This window comes from Thermobia domestica, chromosome 3 (assembly GCF_964235325.1).
Source record: "Thermobia domestica chromosome 3, izTheDome1.hap1.1, whole genome shotgun sequence".
Classification (NCBI taxonomy): Eukaryota; Metazoa; Arthropoda; class Insecta; order Zygentoma; family Lepismatidae; genus Thermobia; species Thermobia domestica.
In genome coordinates, this window is record NC_137456.1 from 280268401 (window position 1) to 280294416 (window position 26016).

General features: G+C 37.4%; 1 protein-coding gene across 1 annotated transcript in view; it reads right to left on the bottom strand.

Moving 5' to 3' along the window:
• The window catches only part of LOC145681088 (uncharacterized), a 137544-nt gene that overhangs the window by 95798 nt on the left and 15730 nt on the right, over nucleotides 1–26016 (bottom strand). The window lies entirely within an intron of this gene.

Here is a 26016-nt window from a genome sequence, read left to right on the forward strand (position 1 = left end):
TCGCCGACATATTCTGTCGAAAGTTTCAGCAGCGATTTGTGCGTGACCCACCAAGCTGTTTGTTATTTAAAAGTTTATGGAAAATGGATCGGTACTGAAGAACTATCGAGAAAATGCAGGACGCCCAAGATCAGGAAGATGTGAATTGAATGTTGCTGTTGTGCTACGAGCCCTACTGCAGAATTCTTAGAAGTCAATTAGACGGTGCAGTTTTGAAACAGGAATTTCAATATATATATATATATATATATATATATATATATATATATATATATATATATATATATATATATATATATATATATATATATATATATATATATATATATATATAACATATTTTGAGACACAACCTTTGGATGCAACAATACTACATTCAAGTCGCTCAAGTTTTAACAATGACGCAAAAAAACGTGTTAGAGCGGAATACTGTCAGATTTTAGCTAAAATCCACAATATCCAAGAAGACATTTTAAATGTAATAGCATTCAGTGATCTAGCTACTTTTCGAACAACTTGACTTGTCAACATAATTTTCTGGGACACTAAAAATCCTCGAGCCATTCGGGAGCATGAATGTGACTTTCCAAAGGTGAATATTTTGTATGCTGTGACCGCCGATGGAATAATTGGGTTGTACTCTTCGGATGCCCCGACAGTGACGTCAGGTGTGTACTTAACAATGTTGCAGCAGTTCGACAATGACGAACTACCACCAAAAATCCGACTTGAAAAATGTTTCCAGCAAGATGACGCAACACCTGATTGATATTCGTACCTATATTGACCACACAATTTTCGGCGGTGAACCTCTGTGCTGACTTTCACAATCCCCAGATCTGGCACCATCTGATTTTTGGTTATGGGGTATGATAAAGGAGCGCTTGTACATCAGGAATTATCTATCTGAACAAACAATCGAATGAAAAAAAATATTAGCAAATGTTTAATGAATACTATTTTAAATATTTGATCCTGTGTTAGACCTACAGAAGTTTCATTCAGTTTTTATCATGTCATTTCAAATATTCATAAAAGAATCATGATTAAACACAGCATATGATCGAAATTTACGTCATATCTGATAGACATAACAGAAACGAAATAGTACTTAAGCAAGTTATTTTTATAAGCTTTATTAAATGTACTTCAACATGTCTTTAATTGTATCTTATTTATATCGGTTCCTCTAATGATTTTTAATTAGCTTGGTTTACCAAAGCTCCTTTATATATTTACGCTGTCTGTTCGTGTGTGGGAGAGAGAAAATTCTGTCCGTTCAGGAGACAATACTTAGTGGATCATCATCAATTTTGGCTAGGTTGTAGAGGGCTAGGTTGAAGTTAAGAATCAAGTTCGTTAATCGAGGTGATGTTCAAACTAGAAGTGGTAGAAACCAAGAATTTCTGGCTTTAATGTTGATTAATACAGAGCAAAAACGCCAATATATAGCGAGAAGCAGCTTTCTGCAATCAATTCAGCGTTCCAGGAATATAGCGAAAAGCAGTTTTCTGCAATCAATTCAGCGTTCCAGGAATATAACGAAAAACAGCTTTCTGCAATCAATTCAGCGTTCCAGGAAGATGGCGAGAAACAGTTTTCTGCAATCAATTCAGCGTTCCAGGAATATGGCGAGAAACAGTTTTCTGCAATCAATTCAGCGTTCCAGGAATATGGAGAAAAACAGTTTTCTGCAATCAATTAAGCGTTCTAAGAATATAATGAAAAACAGTTTTCTGCAACAATTTAGCGTTCCAGGAATATAGCGAAAACAGTTTTCTGTAATCAATTCAGCGTTCCAAGAATATAACGAAAAACGGCTTTCTGCAATCAATTCAGCGTTCCAAGAATATAACGAAAAGTAGCTTTCTGCAATCAATTCAGCGTTACAGGAATATAGCGAAAATGTTTTCTGCAATCAATTCAGCGTTTCAGGAATATGGCGAAAAACAGTTTTCTGTAATCAATTCAGCGTTCCAGGAATATAGCGAAAACGAGTTTTCTGCAATCAATTCAGCGTTTCAGGGATATGGCGAAAAACAGTTTTCTGCAATCAATTCAACGTTCCAGGAATATAGCGAAAAGCAGTTTTCTGCAATCAATTCACGTTCCAGGAATATAACGAAAAGGAGCTTTCTGCAATCAATTCAGCGTTCGAAGAATATAATGAAAAACAGTTTTCTGCAATTAATTTAGCGTTCCAGGAATATAGCGAAAAGAAGTTTTCTGTAATCAATTCAGCGTTCCAGGAATATAGCGAAAAATAGTTTTCTGCAATTAATTCAGCGTTCCAGAAATATATTCCATCTCCAATCTAATATCTCTACGTAAACCGGAAGTAGTACGAATCTATTTCCAATTCCGGTTTCAGTATTCACAGAAAATACGTTAAACGGTATGGCATAAAAAGGAGCATCAAACAGACAGACATACATCCAAAAATCCCTTTTTCAGCATATAAAAGTGTAAACCCTTTGAAATCTCAAATTCGATTATTTTCTTCGCGATTATCATATTTTCTTCTGTGCTATTGTCGCTCAAAAGTAATAAATAAATAAAATCGCTAACGAAAGTTCTGCCATATAATCGTCCTTAAATTTGAGTTACACGTAATTACTAATAATGTTGATATGGTAAATATATATAATGTCCAATGGTCCGATTGCATAAATTTTAATAATTGTTTGTAAACAGTAATTAACCATAATTGAAACTTGCACAAGCGGGACTTTAGACACATTTTTCTATCTGTTCCACGATAACTTACAGTAAGTAAAACTTTTGCCAATTTTCATGAAACTTGGCTTGTGTTTTCCTTGAACTTCTACGAATAAGGCTTTCCTACAAGACTAAAATAGGTCAAACGTAAAAAGGGTGAATTCAACGGCAAAATGGGAGTTTTTGCACATACGTGTGAATGTGATAAGAAATAAATTTCCATCATAATCTTTGGAAAAATGCATTCTCATTGGAGTTTGTCAATTGTCCACATTACTTAACGTTACGTCGATATAAAATAAGGGAGTAAAATTATCCCTTCACTTGGAATTTTGCAAATATATTCACAACGTAGTAATAGAACTATTTTCTACAATAACTTTCTTTAAAATAGTTTAATTTTGATCGAATATAGCATTTACTTTCTCTACACCCTTGTAATGATTTCCATTGTTAGGGATTGAAATCAGGGAGGTGAATTCAACCAGAGCCGGATTAAAGGGGGGCTCAACGGCGCCGATTTCTCTGTAAATTTGGGTGGGCATTCAGATGCAGAAAGCATATATGAGGATTTTAAGACAAATTGCATTCAAATTATGCCAAATATTGTAAATTTACAAATACAATGAGGGGCTCACATGAGCTTTGGGGGGCCCGGGCCTCCTTGGCTACCCTACGATCGGCGCCCTTGGGGGGGCTTAGGGGGACTGTGAACTCGGGCTTCCACTCTGATCAAAATCTGAACCTGCTATCTAAAAAGAATCAAATAAGATACAAGCATCATCATAAGACAAAATATGACCAAAAAATATGAAACAATTTTTTTTTCGTTTGTTACATCCACTGTCTTAATAAATTAGAATAAATCAGTTAAAAAAAAGATCGAATATAGTGCATAAGAATCGTGATTCATATTTTCTCGTTGAATGGAGGTGTTCTGCAGCCTCATGTAATTATAAAATATCAAGTCCCAATCCGGCAATACATGGCATGGTTGATGTCGTAGAACTACGTGTATACCGTTAACTTTCCTACTGTATTTTGACAGAAATGTATTAGATGAAGTCAGCAGGGGTCATATATTTTTCCTAGCCCCGGACCTGTAGATGAGTTAATCCGGCTCTGAATTCAACCCGTCTTTAAAAAGCCATCTTTGACTAATTTTCCCAAAATTGCCTCAATTCCCTTAAACATAACGTATGCTTTCTTCTATGAGGTCTGTTGTTTGGGGGTTGAAACTACTCAGAAGTAAACGGCAGAATTTACTCTTAAGTTTACATGAAAATCCTTTATAGTAACTGGTCAGTATAAGAACTGACCAATTTTAATGAAACATAGCATATCTTACATGATGTTCTGTGGACCTATCAAATGCACCGGATTCAAACATCGGTATTGGTACAGAGCCCACATTGATAATAGGTTCCGTCCCTTATGACCTAGGTATTACATAAAGACAAAAAAAATAAAATAAAAAAGTCAAAAACTGAAACAATTCTTCCCTAGCTAACACTTAACCATGGGATGGATATGATCAATCCAGAACCATCTTCTCCATCTCTTTCCCTACGGACAGAGAAAAATCAAACCTGTTACAGGTAAATAGCCTCTATTATCAGCAGCAACATTAAAAATCAAAGGTTGTTCCTAATTAATGAACGAAACCGAAGGATATGGGAAACTTTTTGTCTTTTTTTTCTTTTTCTAACTTCATTTAAACCTCATTATACGTATACTATTTTTTTCTTTTTAACTGGTCCCATTGAGTTAGAAATGTCGCCATTTTCTGCAGTTACTTCATAAAACTGTCTCGTTCCGAGCAACAGCTTTTGAAATGATATACGCGTTGTAGGTCCGGTTCCGCAGGCAACCAACCGTGTAGCGGTGTCTTAATACACAGCAATGATTTTCTCTCTCTCTCTTTCTGTCTCTCTTCCTCTCTCTAATTCTCTATATTTTGCTCCTCTCTCTTCTTTCGACGCAGATATCGATTTGCACTGCTGGTTGACTGCTGTACAGGAGAAATGTATGTAAACCGTACCAACAACTAACTAGTAGCATTTATCAAGTTGAAAGCACCGGGAACGACCTGTAATCAACAAAAATTGTAATAACTACTATGTTTTCAATGTAGATACACATGAAATTTTGCATTTTCGCTTTAATAAGGAAGTTGAGATAGAATTGCCTCATCGTGAGTCTTTACCAAGTATTTAGGGCGTTTGCATAACGAAAAATTGTTAAACATTTATGTATTTTAAAATGCTTGCGAACGTATTCCGTCTTTTTACACTCGTATTAACTTATTAATCCCTCATAATCGGTGGCTAGTTTATACCATCGAGCTGTTAGTTTTTTTTTTTTTTTTTTTTTTTTACTTGATATATTTCTTTCTTTTTTTATTTGAAATATTTCATCCAACACTTTTCTCTTCCTTAAAAAACCTTCAGTATGAACTTATCGTTGTTTATTAGAGCTCAATGTTGTATCTATACAACAGTAAAGTCACGGGTCACTAAGTCGAACAGATCCGAAGATGATGAAACATTGTCATACAAATTAGCATGCGGATGCTAATGTAATTTAAGAAATACGGTTCTCTTATCTCTATCTGTCTTCTCACTAAATCAACATTTTTCTTCCTGACTCCTGTTGTTTGCATATATGTGTGTCAAAATATTGCACTGAAAGATAAGTGCAATGTTTATTGCACTGAAACATAACTACAAGGTGATCAACGTATAAATGCTTGAGAACCAGAGAGAAGATAAGCTACTTGTTTTTCTTATGAGGGATCGTCAAAGTTTAATCGACCGAACCAGTATACTCGTCGTTTATAACATGAAAGATGCCACTGCGCCCAAACAGTATTTTGTTAAATCTTTTGTATACTCTATGTTTAGAAAACTTTTTTTTTGTTTTTTAGTAAGGGAAACGAATAAATATGAAATTATAGTTGAAATATTTAAGACATGGTATCTTGATTAATAAGTATTATACCGTGAATCAAACAAATGAATCTTCGAGCTCGAGTAGTTAGTATAATCGTCTATAAAATTTGTAATGCAGAGCTGACATTCTACTGCTTCCCGGTCGCCAGATCTGTTTGAGTGACCATTTCTGTTTAGGCCACCGGGTCTGTTTAAGTCACCGATTTTGTCTGAGTTTCCGTGCCTATCCAGATCACCATGTTTGTTTGAGTGTTCGGGTCACCCTTTCTGTCTCAGTCACCGAATCTATGCAGGTGTTTGTTTGGGCCTCTGAGTCACTGTTTCTGTCTGTCACCGAGTCTATCCAGGTCACTGTGTTTGTTTGGCTCTCCGGGTCACCGTTTCTGTCTGGGCCACCGAGTCTATCCTGGTGTTTGGGCCTCTGGATCACCATTTCTGTCTGGGCAACCGAGTCTACCCAGATGTTTGTTTGAGCCTCTGGGTCACTGTTTGTGTCTAAGTCACCGGGTTTATCTAGGGTCACCGTGTTTGTTTGGGACTCCGGGTCACCGTTTCTGTCTGGGCCACCGAGTCTATCCAGGTGTTTGGGCCTCTGGGTCACCGTTTCTGTCTGGGCAACCGAGTCTATCCAGGTGTTCGTTTGGGACTCTGGGTCACTGTTTCTGTCTAAGTCACCAGATCTATCCAGGGTCACTGTGTTTGTTTGGGTCTCCGGGTCACCGTTTTTGTCTGAGCCATCGAGTCTATCCAGGTGTTTGTTTGGGCCTTTCGGTCACTGTTTCTGTCTGAGCCACCAAGTCCGTCCAGGTGTTTGTTTGGGCCTCTGGGTCACTGTTTCTGTCTAAGTCACCGGGTCTATCCGGGGTTACCGTGTTTGTTTGGGTCTGCGGGTCACCGTTTCTGTCTAGGCCACCGAGTCTATCCAAGTGTTAGTTTGGGCCTGTGGGTCACCGATTTTGTCTCGGCCACCGAGTCTATCCAGGTGTTTGTTTGGTCCTCTGTGTCACCGATTCTGTCAGGGCCATCGAGTCTATCCAGGTAACCTTGTTTGTCTGGGTTTACAAGTCCGGTCGGGACTGAAAAGCGAGACTTAGGCCCAGGTGACCCGGACAAAAGTCGTGACTCAAGTAACCTGGTGACGAATGGCCCCTTCAATTACTGTTATATATAGTACTATAGGCAAATTTATACTTGTATGAAACTTCTAAACTACGCTATGGACAAATGTGGGAAATCTTATGAAAAGAATATGTCTGTCCGTCAAATGTACTGAAATTACTAACAATAAGCAGCTATGGTAACTCAGCCGTGAACTAACTTCAGAAAATTAATTTTTTGATTTAACGTACCATGCTTAATGCCATTTAGGCTAAAGGAGTCGGATGATTCATGAAAATGGATCATTGTAAAATAATAGATGGAATGAGGATGTGGGAGCAAACAGGAGAACTTCGGGAAAAATCAGACGATGTTGTCACACGGCCTGCGTTCGAACCAGGAACGGATGAGCACTTTACTACTAAACCATCGTGTTCCCTAACTTTAAAAGTACCCAACCATTTTGTCTCGTGGAACAGAGGGAAAAGCCTGATGAAATTTCATTTACAATAAAGAGATTGAACTCGGAATTTCTCAACTGAAAGACAAGAACATTGCCAAATGTGCTATACCCACTTATAAATTAATGGTATGTACTATTGATTTGATTGAAATTTCCCACAAACGCCTAGTAAATTTTTGAAAATTTCGTGAGTAAATGTTTCCGTAATAAATGCAGTATGTCTTGATCTATGAAATAGAAAGAGAAAAGTTTAGTGTGATGATCCGTATCCTTTTATTTCTAATAACTTTGGAAAAAATTCAGAAGGCGAAGTAGGAAATCGAATGAATACTTGAACCTCAATACATCATGAGAATATTGTCCTCCCTACTTTATAATAAGTATTATAAATGTACGAGAATTAAAGCTAGTTAGCGTTTCAGAACTACTTATGTGTTTATCCGTTTCTAATCACAGTTTTTAAGGGGTCACAGGTTCGATTCCCTTTGAAAGTGTTAAAAATGTTGAACTTATTATGTGGTTCAGACTTCATCTTAAAATGTAGGCCCAGGTTTCATACAGCTTAAGTGCTGAAAGGGACGCTCAGCTGCAATCAACTGACCAATTACGCTGTTTGTTAATAAGTAGACCTACATACAGGGTGACCAGAAAGTTCCTTTACACTTGCACTTATTTCATCATGCAGTTAAAATGTCATGTGTCCAAAATGTCCGTTACGTGCACTTCCATTTACTCCTACTCATCCACTTTAGCAGCTGCCAGCATCACAAGCTGGAAGACTTCAACTAATGCCGCCCACACTTACAAGGCTTCAACACTTGCCCGCAGAGCATCATTGTCCACGTACCGGTTCTTCCTGACGTGTGATTTGATGATATCCCACAGGACATTGTCTGATGTCTAAGGTCCGGAATTCAAGGCGACCAAGGACAAGGAGCTGATGAATTTGGGGACCCACGTCCTTTCCACCGGTCAGGAAATAGTGTGTTTACGCGTTCACGAACAGCAAGTGGGAAGTGGGCAGGAGCTCCATCGTGTTGGTAAACAACCGTGTTGTTGATGTCCAGATTCTGCAGCTGTGGAAGAAATCAGTCATTCAACATCTCCAAATAAGGAACATGGGTCATATAACCCTCAAAGAAGTATGAACTAAAGTTGCTGTTCAGTCATTCCCGCTCTAAGCATGACGTGCGGGGGATTCTTCTCAATTTCTTCTTCTATGGGTTTTCTTTTGCCTATATGAAGACGTTTCTATTCCGCGAAATCCGATTAATAGCACATTCATCAGAGAAAAGAACGCACTTGCGAACAGGAATGATGTGGAAGGCCTCCAACAAGATCCTGTATGCTTCCTGCCGATTGTTTAAGTCGTCGTCGGTTAATTCATTAATGGCCATTGGCCGGAATGCGTACAGGCTTAAGTCCATTTCCACGTGGAGCTGCATTGTGCTCCTTGTAATTCCAAGTTCTTCAGAACGCTTTCTGATCGCCTTGTAGAGTGAACGCACCACTGACGCAATAAATTTTGCATACGTTTTCTTTCGTGTTGATGGACGACCAGAACGCGGGGAATCCAAGTGAAAAACTTTCTTCTCCCACGAGATCAAAGTCTGATGACTTGGTGGCTCCTTATCGAACTATACACGAAACCTATCCATCCCCTGCGACATATTTTCGTTGTTGTGCTTCTGTTCATGGACAAATACACTTGCCATTAAGCGCATCTTCAAAGTGAAGTCACTGGTATCTTTCTTGTTGCTCACCAAATACGGAAAGGCTAGACAATGAACCGATCAACGCACAACCGTCAACCTCCCTCCGTGGGCAGTCATGTGGCAGTTATGCGGCATTCACGTAACAATTCACATGGGAAGCACTGTAGTCATATTAATAATCAGAATGGGAGGTTGAAATCTTAAAGATTTTAACATCTTACATTGTTAAATGCATTTAGTTTGGGTTGCTGTGAATATTATAGAATTATCTCTTGCATAGTCAATTTAAAAATTCAAACGTGGGGTTAAGCAATGTTCTCAAAGTTAATTTTTTCCGCTAAATCCGGCAGTTTAACTTCGTGAGTAGTTTTTTTTTTTTTTTTTTTATGTTGAGTAAAATGGTTCAGTTCAATTATTCTGTATATAAGACACACTGTATCATAAATAATAGTTATGCAATGAAAAATTCGTTATTTTCTTTTGCTGGGTTTTATTCACTGGAGAAGACGTATTGGCAATACTTGAAGATCTTGACTATTTTGATATGTAAAACACCACGTACTTATTCACCTTTCTTGTGTGAGATTCCTGGTTTGATTCTATCTCACAACAAGTGAGCTTGTGGTGGACAAACACCGCGTGCGTGAGTTTCTCGAGGTTATCCCGGTTTCTCCCACTTTCTTCATTCTATTTATTTTCACCACCACGATCTTCCTTAGCTTCGCTGAATAATTGCGGGATGTTAAACTTAAAAAAAAAAAAAAGCGTGTGCATTTGAATGAAAGAAGTATGGCGTAGTCAAAAAGCATGACGGGAGCTAACGGTTGCATAGTTGAAGAAACGAACACACACATCATATACGTGTATAGTATATACCAAGTATTATGTAACATTATGTAGCAATGCATGTACTTGCATGAGCAGTTCAGAAATTTAGTGTTGCCAGTACGTATTAGGAACAAATTTAGTTCTATTGTCATAATTATATGCAAAAGAACATTCCTATATTAGATAAAAAGACTGTATTTCCGTTCGTTACTTTTCCTCTGGTCTGAAAATCATGTTTAATTTTATTGAGAGTAGAGCGAACGCATTAATAACTTAATTTTCTTTATCCCTTCTATCGCTGTTGTCTATCTTCTTTAAAACGCTGAAGATGTTACTTTAATGCGCTCCTCTTGTTTCCTCCGATTGATGAAATGTGTTGAACAAGCTTTACATGGAGGGAGATTTTGATTAAACCATCCTTCTACATCAGCAAAGCTTATACGAACCATTTTCCACCATACGGACAATTTACCGTATTCTTCAAAATTAAAAAAAAAAAAAAAAAAAAAAACTTTTGCCTACACCGCATGTCCTTGTAGATAATGAACAAGAAAAGTTCTGACGTATACTTCTTATTTCTATTTTATTATTACTATTATTATTATTATTATTATTAGCCCTTTGCGACCTCGTGGGTCCAAATGGACCCGTTAACGTTACGTATATATTTTCATAAGTTTTTTTGACCATTTTTAATTAGTGAACCTACCATAAGGTTTGCTACACTTTTATTTTTGATCTGGCTACTGTGTTTTATACACGACAATCGTTGTTCGAATGTTTCTTGTAATTGTTTCGCATGTACGTCAAGGCTTCCAATTATCCCTGACAAGTCGGCTTGAATATTTTATATTTTCAAGGTAAGTATTCGATATTTCACTTCTAAAATTTGAAGATATGAGGTAGAATGTATGTTTCTTTGTTTTCTGTTATTATATGCTTGCAATTGATAAAAAAGCATGACTCCAATTGGACCCATCAGGCTACACTGAAGCTATTACTAGAAATATCTCTGTATGAAGTGTGGTTCCAATTGGAACCATTAGGAGTATGATAAAGACTTATATAGAAAGAACTTATAATTTTCAATAAACTTTGCAATAACAATGGCTGATATTTTATTATGAGGAATGAATTTTTCTTTGTTATGTATTTCTGAAACTTACCTAAAACATTGAGGCATACGAAAATTTATACTTTTTGACATAATTACCTTTCATTTTATTTCTCAGTTTCGTATCCATTCTTCCTCCTCGTCCTTTCTATACAGGATGTTCCAAATCATGATAAATTAGAAATATTCATAGAAGATACTAAATAAAATATGTGAAAATTATTTTCTCCAAATAAATTGAAACTATTTAGAAGAAGATTACCAAGAGTATTCTATTTCCACAGTTACTTCTCGAAAATACTAAATTGTACTTCTAGCCATACTTATTTCTGGAAAATAATAAAGTTTGTTCGACTTTATCTAACAAATTAACCTTTTTCTTTATTTTGAAGGTAATAATGTACCTAACCTAATCTTAGTAAATATACTAACTTAAACTAACAACTTCGAAATGAAATTAGCTGCAAAAATTACAATCATATTCTTTCTTTCTTATACTTTCAGATGAACAACGCGCTGGATGCGACAGAGATTCTGCGTATGCTCGCAGAGGGGGACTGGTCAGATCTTGATGATCTAGGTGAAAAATCTGGTGACGAGGAAGCAGCCATAGACGAAATTTTCACTCTTGCAGCGACAGAAGGCACATCCGTAACGGATAATATCGAATTGAACCTTCCTGATATTCCTGACACCGCCAATCCCATATATGATGACTTGATTCCTGAGGACTCAGAGCCCGTTCCGTCCACATCTCTGAAGCCAGAACGCAGAAAGGAAAAGCTTCGCTGGAGAGCGTGTGATATTCAAGAAGTTGATACAAGATGTGATGTGTTGTTTAGTGACCCACCTTCATCCGACACAACTCCCCTTAATTATTTCAAGTTATTTATAACAGAAGATGTCATTGAGTTACTTGTTCAGCAGACAAATATGTATTCCGTACAGAAGTGTGGAGCATCTGTAAATACAAATAAAAACGAAATTGAACAATTCATTGGAATTCATGTATTGTCTGGCATTTTACAAGTTCCCAGCTACAGACTTTACTGGGCAAACAGCACACGGTTCCCGATTATTGCTGATATTATGCCACGCAATCGGTTTGAAAAACTTAGAAATACTTTTCATGTAAACGACAATACACAGTGCCCATCACGAAGTGACCCACACTATGATAAGTTGTATAAAATTCGGCCATTCATAGACAAAGTGCGACAGAACTTTCTGACAACAGAACCAGAAGAGTACAATACTGTTGATGAAATATTGATTCCTTTTAAAGGTAGAAGCAGCTTGAAACAATATATTAGAAATAAACCTCATAAGTGGGGTATAAAGGTTTTCGCATGTGCAGGCATGAGTGGAATTGTATACGATTTTGAAATTTACGTAGGAAAAGGAACTCTAACAAGTGAATCTGAACTTGGTATTAGTGGCGATATTGTTATGCGTCTTGTTGAACATTTACCGAGGAACAAGAATTTTAAAGTTTCATTTGATAATTGGTTTACATCATATTCCCTTCTTTTTAAGCTGAAATTACAAGGTCTCTTGGCTGTTGGTACTGTTAGACCTAACAGGTTGCCAAATTGCAACTTTAAGTCTGACAAAGATCTCAAGAGAACTGGGCGTGGAAGCTTCGATTATAGAACAGAAACGACAACAAATATAATTGCGTTAAAATGGTATGACAATAAATTTGTTCACATCGCGTCATCTTACGTAGGTGTTGAGCCAGTAGATGAAGTAAAAAGGTGGTCTCTGGCTGAGAAGAGTCATATAAAAGTGAGGCGACCATCAATTGTCAAAGAATATAACCAAAGGATGGGAGGTGTAGATTTGCATAACATGCTCGTTGAATTATACAGAACTGATATAAGGGCAAAGAGATTTTATCTTAGAATTGTGTTCCACTTAATTGATATGTGTGTTGTCAATTCCTGGTTATTGTATAGACGTCATTGCTATCAAAGAGGTGATGGCACACATAAGAAGTTACTAGATTTCCGCGCAGATATTTCAAATGCTCTTCTAATGGCTGGAAAAGAAATCTCGAGGAAACGTGGAAGACCTTCAACTGAGGAAGCACCTTTGATCAAGAAGAAGAAGAAGACAGTCAGCACAACGCCTGGTTTAGATACTACATTCGATGCTATTGGTCACTGGCCGATTCATGATGAACAAAAGCAACGTTGCAAACTCTGCATCAAAGCCAAATCTAGGATGAGGTGCCAAAAATGTGGTGTAGCTTTGTGCTTGACAAAAAACAAAAATTGTTTCATTCAGTACCATCGAAAATAACTTCACGTTTTCAACAGTATTTAACATTTATTTTCCTGCATAAGTGCTTATCTTTGCAATTCTAATTTTGAATAAGAAAGTTAAAATTTATACAAGAATAATTATGTCCTAATATTATGTATTACCAATTTTATGGTAAAATATACTGATAGTTTCTCCATGAAAAGCATTTTTATTTATGAAGTTTCAGTTATTTCTTCAGCAATGTTATTTTACTGTATTATCACCAGTTCCATATAGTATTTTGTACGGCTAGAATGTAATAATATATATATCAAACTTAAAGATTAGGTAAGACTAAACATTTCACAATATTAGAACATTTTATATCTTATGCGTCCAGTGGGTACATTTGGACCCACGATTATTCTCGCCAATAGGAGCACTGAAAGCAAAAGTATGAACTTTTTACGATAAAAGTAGCCTAATATTAACTAAAAACAGAAAAAAATATTTTTTATATCGCTAAATAAAAATTTGGGTATGAAAGGGTTAATAGTAGTAGTAGTAGTAGTAGTAGTAGTAGTATTTATTTATTTAGTTATTTATTTATTTATTTATTTATTTAGTTAGTTAGTTAGTTAGTTAGTTAGTTAGTTAGTTAGTTCTTTTTCTATTTTTTAAAACACATTTCTGAGGTGGTACGACGCCTTGATGATAGAGCTCTCCCTTCTGCTGCGAAGAGTTCCCAGTTCAATTCCTCGTTATGTGAACTAATAATGGTCAAAAGCGTGTTCCCTATGATTTCCTCGGACATCTCCGATTGCCTTCTACGTATCTATTCTACCACTTCCCGCAGAATTATCCAAGTGTATTTAGCATTTATTTTCTCTCGCCTACACCGCGTAATTATATAACTTTATGAAATGACACCTGTGAGTTTAACGTCCCACGATTATGCCCATTAGTCTAAGGGAGACAGTAATTAAAGTAAATGAATGATGATAAAAGAATTGGTGGAATGAGAAAGTGGGAGGAAACGGGAGTACCCCGAGAAAACTCACAAGCAAGATGTTCTCCACCACAAATTTACTTGGTCGGGAATCGAACCAGGGACCCCACGCACTAGAGGTAAGCGCTCTGCCATTGAGCCACTGTGTCCCCCTTGTATAACTTTAGAATATCACATTAATATTTATTTATTTATTTATTTATTTATTTATTTATTTATTGAAGAGCTGCGGTGGCTCACTGAAAGAGCGCTCACCTCTAATGTGTGGAGTCATTTATTCAATCTCAGCTCTCACCAAATTGGTTTTATGTGGACAGACACCGTGTCCTTGCATTCTTCGGGCTTTCCCTTTATTCCTATTTTCTTGCTTCTAGCATTTTTCATTCATTACGATTATCATCGTCTCTGTTTGCCTCGAAATATAATCGTGGGTCGTTAACAAGTTTTATTAATTTTTTTTATCATTTTCTGAACATGTACATTTTTAGTTTTTATTTATTTGCGATTCAGTTATTAAAGACTATATATATTAAATTATGTAATCGTTTATGTTAAATTGGACGCTGGGTAAATGTCCAGGACACTAAGAATGACAAATCTCCAGACATGACTGAGATCTAAACTTGCGTTTTTTATTGTCTTAAACATAGCACTCGTTTATCCCAAATATAATTTCTTGTGTCGAGTTACATGCGTTTGAAGAATAGGGATACTGGGACATAGGAATGAATTGGGATAGTGGGATAGTGTCAGGGCTGTAGTCGAGGGTAAATGGCGGTACACCCCATATACCCTCTGCTTAGTCATTAGAGTGTACCTTCCGCTTCAAAGCGTATAAACCCTTGAACACGTAGCCTTAAGTCACCATGATGTAAATGTCAGTAAATCAAGAGTTTGTACAAAACACGCTAATGACAATTGTTGTGAAGAATTGAAAGATGAGCTTTGTAGTGTTTTTAAGTAAACCAGTGCAAATAGCTCTAGAACAAAACTGTAATATTGAATGTAAATAATAAAATCTTTGTATTGTAATTTTGTTATTATGGAAAGGTTATTTTGTTCAAGCTTTGAAAACTCTTTTACCAGTATTATTTAATTATTAAGAGTTTCCATGTGTTAAGTGTGAAGTAAGTTCGAGTTAAGAGATGTGAAAGCTCCAGAGGAAGTTAATGATGGGTGTTCAAACTATTTTGTTCAAATTTTCTATGGTTCGTGTTGTTATTAGTGATATTTAAGGTATTTTAAAAAGTGCTCTAGTGACACGTGTGAGGACAATTAAAAGTTTAATTGAGCAAACGGACGCAAGTAAGCCTAGATTCCCGAAAAGACTTTATTAAGATTAATGTCACGTCTCATGTTTTGTCGAAAGTTTTCATTGTTACTGTTGTTACTAGTTACTATTTGAATGTTATTATACAGGAAGGAACCAAAACACAAAATTGTTAGTTTTAGGATGAAAGGATAGATCGATGCAAAATTGCGTATTTTTGTTCTGAGAGGATATCAAAGCGCCTTGAAAATCGATGGCTGTAATAGTTCAATTGCCTAAAACCTTGTTCTTTACTGAACAGAACCAAACTTGTTCGTTATTTTTAAACTAAGGTATGAATATTTTCAATATCACACCAATGTTAATACGTAACTTTCATCTATATAGAAGCTATTAATTGAAAAAGCATTTCATGTCTTAATGATTTTTATAGAGTTAAATTTGGGTTGTTTTTTTTTTCTGGCACACCAGACGCGACTTTTTCTGTTCCCCTTGGAGAGTGTTCGTTCCTTCTTCATACCTACACCCATTTATGTTATTAATGGTGTGATTTAAATAAGGAGTGCCATCAAGAAAAAATGATGAATTGCTTTTAGATTATAAAACGGTAATGTATCCTTTATATTTTAATTTATATTTTAATTGAATTAACTAATACATGAGTTTTACATTGTTCATTTAAAAGAACCTTCTATGTCTTTTATGATAGATGATCACAAACAGCGTATACCCTCTGAAAATTTTAGAACAGCACTGGATAGTGTGGAAAATATTGATCGATCAGAAAACAATGGTTTGTTCAAATACGAATGCAAATTCGTATATTGAAGAAATATCTAAAATATCTAGTGAAAGCAAACTGATAATTGTAATTGGTACTTCCATAATGGGTCAAGTAATCTTGATGAGAATCAACTGAATGATGCTATTGTGAAGTATTTATTTTGGATGTTCTTGAAGAGTAATCCGGCCCCAAAACTCCAGCACGGAAGAGAGTACCATTCTCTTCTTCTGTGAGTTCTGGCATGTGACGTCAATGTTACACAAAATGCAAAAAATGAGAAAACAATACCAAATACAAGAAAACACAAAAGGATATGAGATATTGGTGATTTTGTAAAGAAGAAAAGAAATGTGAACACCTGAAAGTAGGAAGTCGAAGAAAACCATCAGGATTAAATAATTCTTTCGAGTTGCTGGAATATCACTCACATGAGACAGATATGAACATTGATCTGATAGCAAATCTTAAAGATGTTCTAGGTGAAGACGAAGTTAATAACTAACCATAATTTCACAATGATGAAATGTTGAACGGCGAGACTTTCTTCATAGAATGGTGAAGACAATTAACACATCAAAAAATGAAAAGAGCAGTATGATTGCGACAACAGAGTGAAAAAAAACTCGTGAAATTTTCAGTATTTTTATATCACCAAAAGCAGGAAAAGCTCTAATGCAGATATGTGCAAGTTGGAACAGTGCACTATAAAAAATGAGATGTTGAAACAACACAAAAAAATGACTACCACTTTAGCGTGTTACATGTATGTTAATTCAGCGCCAAGCACATCGCCTTTAGAGCATATCAGAAATAACTAGTTACTACTTGAGAGAATTTGCATTGGTATTTATCGTTTAATATGAGCAAAGCTTTGCAAAATATCTTTGGCACTTATGCTAAGTAACGAATAATGTTCTATGTTCTCTGTAATCGGTCACAATAATATTGTTGTAAAGTGTGAATCGTCTGACAACAGTTTCATAGGCAACAATTCTGCCATCTTATGTTCATACTTGCTAAGACACAAGAAAAACAGATAAAGAAAATAAATGGAAGCACTGCTATCTGTGTAAGTGTTGTCAGATGATTCACAGGTTTACAACAATATTATTGTGACCGATTACAGAAAACATAGACGACTTCGAACCTAACTCCTCTTATAGTTAGTTGCTGTACTAAGCAATGATCAAGTATTGCAGACGTACTTGGGAGGTCAATACAAATACTCTACTCAGGAATCTGACAGAAGATTCTCATCTTCTGGAGGGTTATACTTAACTTTTTAAGGTCATTGTGGTATTCATATCCTGACCAACTCTTTTGTTGCTCTCCGTGGATCGTACCACTCATCCGAACTTGCTGGTCTTTACACCTATAAACCCTACCTTATGCGGTGCATATTCTTTATCGCACCATGCATAAGCTACCGGGATTAGTTCAAAGACCTACACCTAAACCAGTGGCGGATGCCAAACGAGATCCTCGAAGTAATCGGCGTAGCCGACAGCTCTCGGAGGGTATTTAGAGTCTGTTGAGAAGAGATCCCGCTCTCGTTCTCCTACCTTTATCAAACGTCCAGAAGATCCAGAACCGATGCAGACTACCGTGTCCAATCCTACTACGTCCACTGTTGCTATGCAACAGTCATATGCAGCCACACTTGCTCGACCGAAACTTTACTCATTTCTTCTAACCAATTTCGATCCTAAATACAGTAATACTTGTCATATATTTAACGAAATCATTAAATACCTACCACGAGCCCGTATTCACCAGATTGTTTTCACCAGGGGTGGTGTTATTATAAAGTCTGAAAATGAAAATTTCGGCACAACACTTCGTAATAAGGCGAGTTATGAAAGTTTTGGTAAAGCTGCCCAATTATCTAAACTGCCGGATAGAGTCAAACAAAATCCTCCACCTCCTAGAACTCCTATGATGTCAGTAGTTATTCGAGGTGTCTTACCGGAAATAACTTATGAGAATGTGCTTGAAGAATTAAAAGCTGAGGGAATTGACGTATCAAAATGTATCCGAATTAAAAATAATAACTGTGCAACCAACATATATGGTACAAGTTTTGACCACTTCTCAGTCAGCCATTGATATTCTGTTGCATAGGGCGCATTTATATACAGAAAACGTCACAGAGTTGAACCATCTCGTACCAATCACCCTCTGCCAATTCGGTGTGAGCGGTGCCAAGTTTATAATCAACATATAACTGCAAAATATCCAAATGTTGCGAAATGCGGATATTGTACTGGCACTCACGAAACCAAAGATTGTCCAAATACGGAAAAGGCCCCGCACTGTTATACTTGTTCCAGTGACACACATCTGATCTATAGCTATAAATGTAAAGCTAAACCAGCAGCAAATCCAGAACATCCTGAGATGACTGTCCCGCTACGGACTACAGATTCAACAGTACCAGTGTCACAATCCATTACAACTCCATTAATTGTTGAAAACTTTCTCCGTTACATTACGCTTATCCTTCAAAATATATTTCCTTTCCAACGCCAACTTATTCTGGATCACGTTATTGCAGCAGCCTCAGCTATCTTTCAAGTTAATGTGTATGCTACATATTCTGGGTCTTATGTTCATTTCCACATTGTACCGAGAGACACTGCAGTCTAAGTTCATAATGTTTTATGCGATTATGGCTCTTGCACTTCTTTTCATGAACATTCACTCCCTACCGTCACATCGCATACTATTTGAGCAATTACTACTTGAGGAGAATATAGACATCTTTTTTCTGAATGAAACAGCGCTCAAACCAACTACATATATTCGTTTTCCTCGATATAACTTTCTTCGCTGTGATTACCCAGACCACAATGCAAGAGCTCAAGGCGGCGCTGCAATCGGAATACGTAATAAAATCACTCATAGAAACCACTCTATTGCACTGCATTATCAGTTACCAGAGCATCTAGTGACAACAGTTTACCTTCCAAACCTTGCACTAACAGTGGCTACAATGTATGTTCGTCCCGGTAACGTCATTCCTCTTGCAGTTTTCACTTACTTGTTTCATCAATTTCGACATCTCATAATATTAGCCGACATTAATATTCATAGTCGCTCTGTACAAGATCAAGAACAGTTTCACGATCATATATCACTTAATTTGCATGAATATGTTTATCAGCTACCTAAACATACGCGACCAAGCAGTCAGACGACACCTGATGTTGTTATTAGTACTGTTTCAATTGTCGATAAATGCATCATACAGATTCTGGATTGTATTGGCAGCGACCATCTTCCAATAAAAGTTATTGTTAACCATAAGAGACAACAATCTGAACCAGTTTTAGGAACTATCAAGCTGTACGACAAAGCGAACTGGGATCAATATCGCTCTGATATAGATGTCGCTCTTGCTCCTTTAGCACCTCCGACTACTGAATCCGAGCCTGAAGGTACCGTACATAGCATTGTAGAGGCTATAAGAAATAGCGCTGACAAACATATACCTCAGTATAGAGGTAAAACATATCAGCCAATATTACCTCCTCAATATTTGGCTCTCGTACGTAAATCTCGCTATTACTTTCGAGAATGCGAATAAACACGAAACCCAGAGTACCTAAGGCAAGCCCGTAGGTGGCAAACGACGGTGCATAGTTATATTGTTGTTCACAAGCGGATTAGCTGGAGCAAAACCTGTAATCAACTGAACACAGAGTCACATCCAACGAAATATTGGAAAAAAATTTCACCTTCTAACTGGGCAAATAGTAAATTCATCTTATCCTCTTATACAGAATGATCAACCTTTACACACGGACAATGAGAAAGCATATGCTTTCGCCGGCCATCTCCAATCTGTCTTTACACCTCCGACCTGTATTCACCGCAGCAGTCCCAAAATTACCGAAGAAACAATAAACCAGCTATTACAGCCTTCCATCCATCACAGGTTAGACAACAATGATACTTTAACTCAGGAAACCACTTCTGGAGATATTCTATCCGTCATTAAACGGAAACGTAGCACTGCCCCCGGCTTTGACCAAATATCGTACAGACTTCTGAAAGAATGTTCGGCCAACTTTTTCATTTTTCTGGCTACAATATATACATTTATACTTCCAACAGGTTACTATCCTTCCGATTGGAAGGTATCCAAAGTCTGTATGTTTTTGAAACAGAACAAACCAGCACATTCTGTGCAATCATTTCTTCCAATCCAACTAACGTCCACACTTGGGAAAGTCTTTGAAAAAATACTAGTCTTACGTTTACATCCCTATATCACTGATCATCAACTTTTACCATTTCATCAGGCTGGATTTAGACCCTATTACAGTATAAATGATCAGTTACTTCACCTAACCAACCACTACAATAAATCTCTTCCGTCTTGTCTTATACTGATGGACCTTGAAAAGGCATTCGATCGGATTTGGCACTACGGATTATTTTATAAACTGCTTAAATTGAGTCTTCCTCTCTCATATCTCAGAGTTATTTATTCGTTCATACTTAGCCGTATTGCCTATGTCAGCGTCAATAACTCTCTATCCCATCCAGTATTTCCACAAACGGGGGTACCACAAGGTTCTAGCTTATCGCCTCTTTTGTACATCTTGTATGCTTCAGATTTGCCATCTCCAGCGCCGAATACTTATCTGTTCCAATATGCTGACGATACAGCCTTTCTAACACTAGGCAAAACAATACAACATATTAACATACATTTGCAGACTACGATTACACCTTTTCTGGAATGGTGTCGTAAATGGCGACTACCAGTAAACGAAGACAAAACTCAGACACTAGTTATTCTACCAACAGAATGCCGTAGTAAAGTTAGGCGTAATCCAAGTATGTTGCAGATACGAGTAGGCGATCACCTTCTTCACCCCTCTAAAACTGTTACATACTTTGGTATCATCTTCGATGATAAGTTGAGATGGACACCTCAGGTACAAAAAATTGTTACGAAGGCTAAAAACAGATTACAACTTCTTCGTCGCCTTGGTGGTCAGAACTGGGGACTGAACTCTAAATTACTACTTAACACCTACAAAGCATTTATGAGGAGTGTCCTTACTTTTGGTCACATAGCTTGGTGTTCAGCCCCACACAAATTCTACAGCAGACTTGAGATTCTCGAGCGACATGCCATTCGTTTAGCATATCGGATCAAACTTCCTTATCACAATACTGACCTATATGATAAAATTGACTTTCCTCCGATCGTTCACCACATTGCCAACTTGCGTGAGAAATTTATAGCCAAGAATCTCCAGAATTGTGAGGATATATTTCTTGATACAATATTTACAAACTTACAACAAGAATCCGCATATAAATACTGTTATACACCACTCAGTGTCCTGGTTAAAATATATCTCCGCAATATTCCAGCAGATCATCATCACACAGCATTCTTTCGTCACCAACTTATCCAGCAACATATTCCTCATCTTTTCCCATCATAGGACTGTTTCTCCACACCACTAATAAGGGCTATCCATATGTCTTTCATTTGTCTGTTCTAACATTCATCTACTGTGTTGTGATGTCCAGAGCATTTGACTCATCACTATTCATTTGTCATAAATTTATACTATAATTTCTAAATTTGTACTATACATTTCACAAAATTTTATTCTGCTCTACTTCTATTATCACTTTTTTGCACTTATGCTATTTTTCTGCACTTGCACTTTGTTTACTAGTTTCATACTTTGTTTAATATTGTTTTGTTTAATAACATTTTGTTTTCATATTTCGTTTTGTTTATGATATTGATATATAAAATTAATCTTTTATTTTGATATAATCTTTATATTTTGATTTTGTTAACGACTAAAATAAATATTTCTTTCACAGCTCCTTGACCGACCATAATATTAATAAAGAATAATTGATGATCTCAAACCCCAGGCCAAGAGATAGGGCGAAACCCTCTAGTGGCAGATTATATCTAACTAACGTTTATTCCAATTACCAAAAAAAAATAAAGATTGTCCCACTCATAATAAGATGCCCTCATACTTCCGTATACAGAAATAAAATGTTAGCTCCAACCACTATTCTCTACAAAAAAAAAGAAAAGAAAAAGAAAAAAGAAAAGAAAACATAGAATGTTATTAGTTACTTGCCATAAATGCGAAATATATTCCGCAAAACTTTGCTCATACCAACCAATAAAAAGCAATGCAAATACTCACAGCCAGTAAGGAGGTATTTCTGATATGCTCTAAGGCGATGTGTTTGGTCTTTCATACTTTGCTGGTTTCCAGCTTTATCATTTGAAGCATTGTTTACAGTGTCAAGTCCAGACTGAGGATATTACGAGCTTGTGGACACAAGCCCGGCAGTTCTCAGTGGCGGGCGAGAGGGTGAGAAAGATAGAGGGTTTCACCCAAGTGGAGACTGCACTACCGTACACGGTAGTGTGCATATTTTTGGAAGCTTAGCTTCATCATCCCTTTCATCATCTTTCGTTCAATATACTACATTTCGATCATTGGTTTTCTATCCACCATCAGGACCCCCGTAGTCGCTAACGCTCTCGCCTTCGGTGCGAACGGTCCCGGGTTCGATTCCCGGTGGGGGCACTCGGTCGAAAAAGTGTAAAACGCTTTTTTAAGGCCAGCTACCCTGACTGAGATTTTCCTAGGTTTTCCTCATTCACACCAGGCATTCCCTCAAAACGTGAAGGGCTAAATGGCCTTAGATGCCGAAAGCCCAGAAATTTAAATCCTAAATCTATCCACCATCCTCATTGACCACAATAGCCAGCGGGCAACATCCGAGTCTTCCTGCGGCAGCTCCTACATCATTAGGCCTTCCTGTGGCTCCTCATAAAGTAGAGAAACGAAAGAGCTACAAGAATACATTTGAAACACCACGACCAGACGAGAATAGTGGGACTACGGATAACGGCAACATAGCATCTACATCTACATCTCCACCTCACAAGAAGCACCACGACGATAACATCAGTATTGCTAGTTCCGATGACAGTTCCCGATTCATGATAGTAGACAGCATCCAGCAACTCTGTCACAAACCTCAACCGGACGTACATAATTTTCTACTACAATACTTTGGTCCAAAATTCCGCAACACCAAACTGTTACTTCAGCAAATTCTTAAATACCGACTACGCACAGAAATCTTACAAATTGTTCAAACACAAAACGGCTACATCATAAAATCACCTCTACCGCATTTTGCTACAACAATCAGAGACAAGCACAGTTTCGAAATCTTCGGCAGGACTGCAAAACTTACGAAACTCCAGGACCAACGTACCAAACTACTGCCGCCACCAAGGCGATCTCCTACACTATCTGTGGTCATTCGCGGAGTGGATCCATCGTATAGCGAAGAAATTGAGGAAGAATTACGTCAAGAAGGGTGCGCATTCAAGAAATGCCTTCGCATCCGTAACAACCAAGGAGCTACTTATACGGTCCGGGTCTTGACCGAATCACAAGATACTATTGATGATCTACTGGAATACGGAGCATATATCTACAAGACACGACACAGAGCCGAACCATCAAAAACTCCAGCCCCTTTACCAATACATTGCGACCGCTGCCAGGAGTATACACATCCAACATCAAAATGCACTAATACTTTCAAATGTGGTTACTGTGGTGGTCCCCACTACACCCGGACCTGTCCAAACATGCAACAACCACATTGACTGTCCTATCTGTCACGAACGGCATCCTGCTTATAGTTACAAATGCAAATCGAAACCTGTTCCTCAAGAAGCACAGCCTGGATTAGTTGTTCCTCTCCGCATGCATGATGTGCAAAATCAAAGTTCTGACATTAATACTACCTCAGATCAACCTATAACAATCAAACAACTCCTAGCTTTCATCACTCTCACACTTCAAAACATACATCCGTTCGCACGTCTCTAGTTTTGCAACACGTTCAATTCGCTGCCCAATCAGTCTTTCACCTTCAATTTCATGCAACTTACAATGGACTTACGGCCTACTTTCATACTTTTCCATCTCAACAAAGCCATTAAATTCCATCATGCCATGAGCATTATGTTTAGTCTTTCTCTTTTTAAATATTCGTTCAACCTTCACTCACATACCACTTTTCGAGCAACTCCTTCTGGAAGAAAAAGCAAACGGTTTCCTACTGAACGAAACTCATCTTACTCCAAAATTGCAATGCAAAATTTCAGGCTACACATTAATCCGCAAAGACAGCATTTTACCAGCACGACGTGCGAATGGTGGCGTTGCTATCGCCTAGTCACCTCATATGCCATATCGCATACATACATGTCCAGCACAGAATCTACCAGAACATCTAATCACCCAGCCACCCAATCCCTCTGGGCTTCCTTCAGTATATTTCAAACTCCTTTCAGCGCTATAACATCTTAGCTGACATCAATATTCATAGTCGTTCTATTAGAGACAAAACGAATTTTGTGAACTTTATCACCACTGCTACAACACGCACATGTCATCAACTACCAAAACCGACACACCCAGATTCAAAGACGGCCCCTGACGTAGCTATTACTTCAGCTATCTTAACTCAGCCCACAACACTTGACGTCTTAGATCCTTTAGGAAGTGATCATGTACCGATCAAGCTATTCATTTAATGCCGCACTCCTCGACTTCTTGATCCAACTCCACATCATATGATCTTAAGATATGAAAAAACAGACTGGGAGAAATATCGTTTATATCTTTCAACACACCTAGAAGGCCTTGATCCACCTACTACCGAAGACGAACTATATCGTCTGTTGGATACTATTACAGGCCATATTAATCATGCCTCAGCACAATATATACCACAATCACAATATACGCAATATAAGCTTAAACACCCGCCGCAATATCTTGCCATGGTGCAGCGATCGCGACACTATATTCATACAGGAAGTCGAGAGGCTCTTCGCCATCACAGAGTTCTTCAACGGACAGTTCAAAACTATGTTAAAGCATATAAATTACGTCAGTGGGTAAAAACCTGCAACACTCTTTCAGAGACATCCCACCCGTCACGTTACTGGAAACTTCTGAATGGTCTTTCTGGCAAATCAAATAGAACGTCATATCCACTCATTCTTAACGACACACCTCCTCACTCTGATCTCGATAAAGCAAATTCCTTTGCCACATATCTTCAGGATATCTTCACACCAATTATTTTTGACTGTCCTATTCATAATCATCCGGTGGATCACTTTGATTTTTCATCTGTTCATCTTCATCCGAACAGTAACAACAGCTGAATATTCATAGAACACTAACAACGGCCATCACTCCTGATGATATTACTTCAGCCATTAGAAGAAAACATAACATAGCCCCAGGTATAGACTCAATCTCTTATCGCCATATTAAGGAAAGTTCATATGCAGTCCTCTACCTTCTCTCACTAATCTATACTTTCATCTTACGTTCTGGATTCATACCATCACAATGGAAGCCGTCTAAAATTCTGATGTTTCGCAAACCTAATAAACCAGTCGACAGTATTTCTTCATATCGCCCTATTCAATTAACGCCTGTGTTCAGCAAAATTCTCGAGAAAATCTTAGTTCAACGACTGCATGTCCAACTTACTCATTATAATCTTTTACCACGTTCGCACGCTGGATTTCGCCCAAATTGTAGCATCAACGACCAATTACTCCGTCTCCTCAATCACATCACCAACCATTATAATACATCACGACCATCTTGCCTTACCTTATTTGATTTGGAGAAAGTATTTGATAAAGATGGCACGCCGGACTTATGTACAAACTTTTGAACTTCCAGCTTCCTCTTGCTTATACTCGAT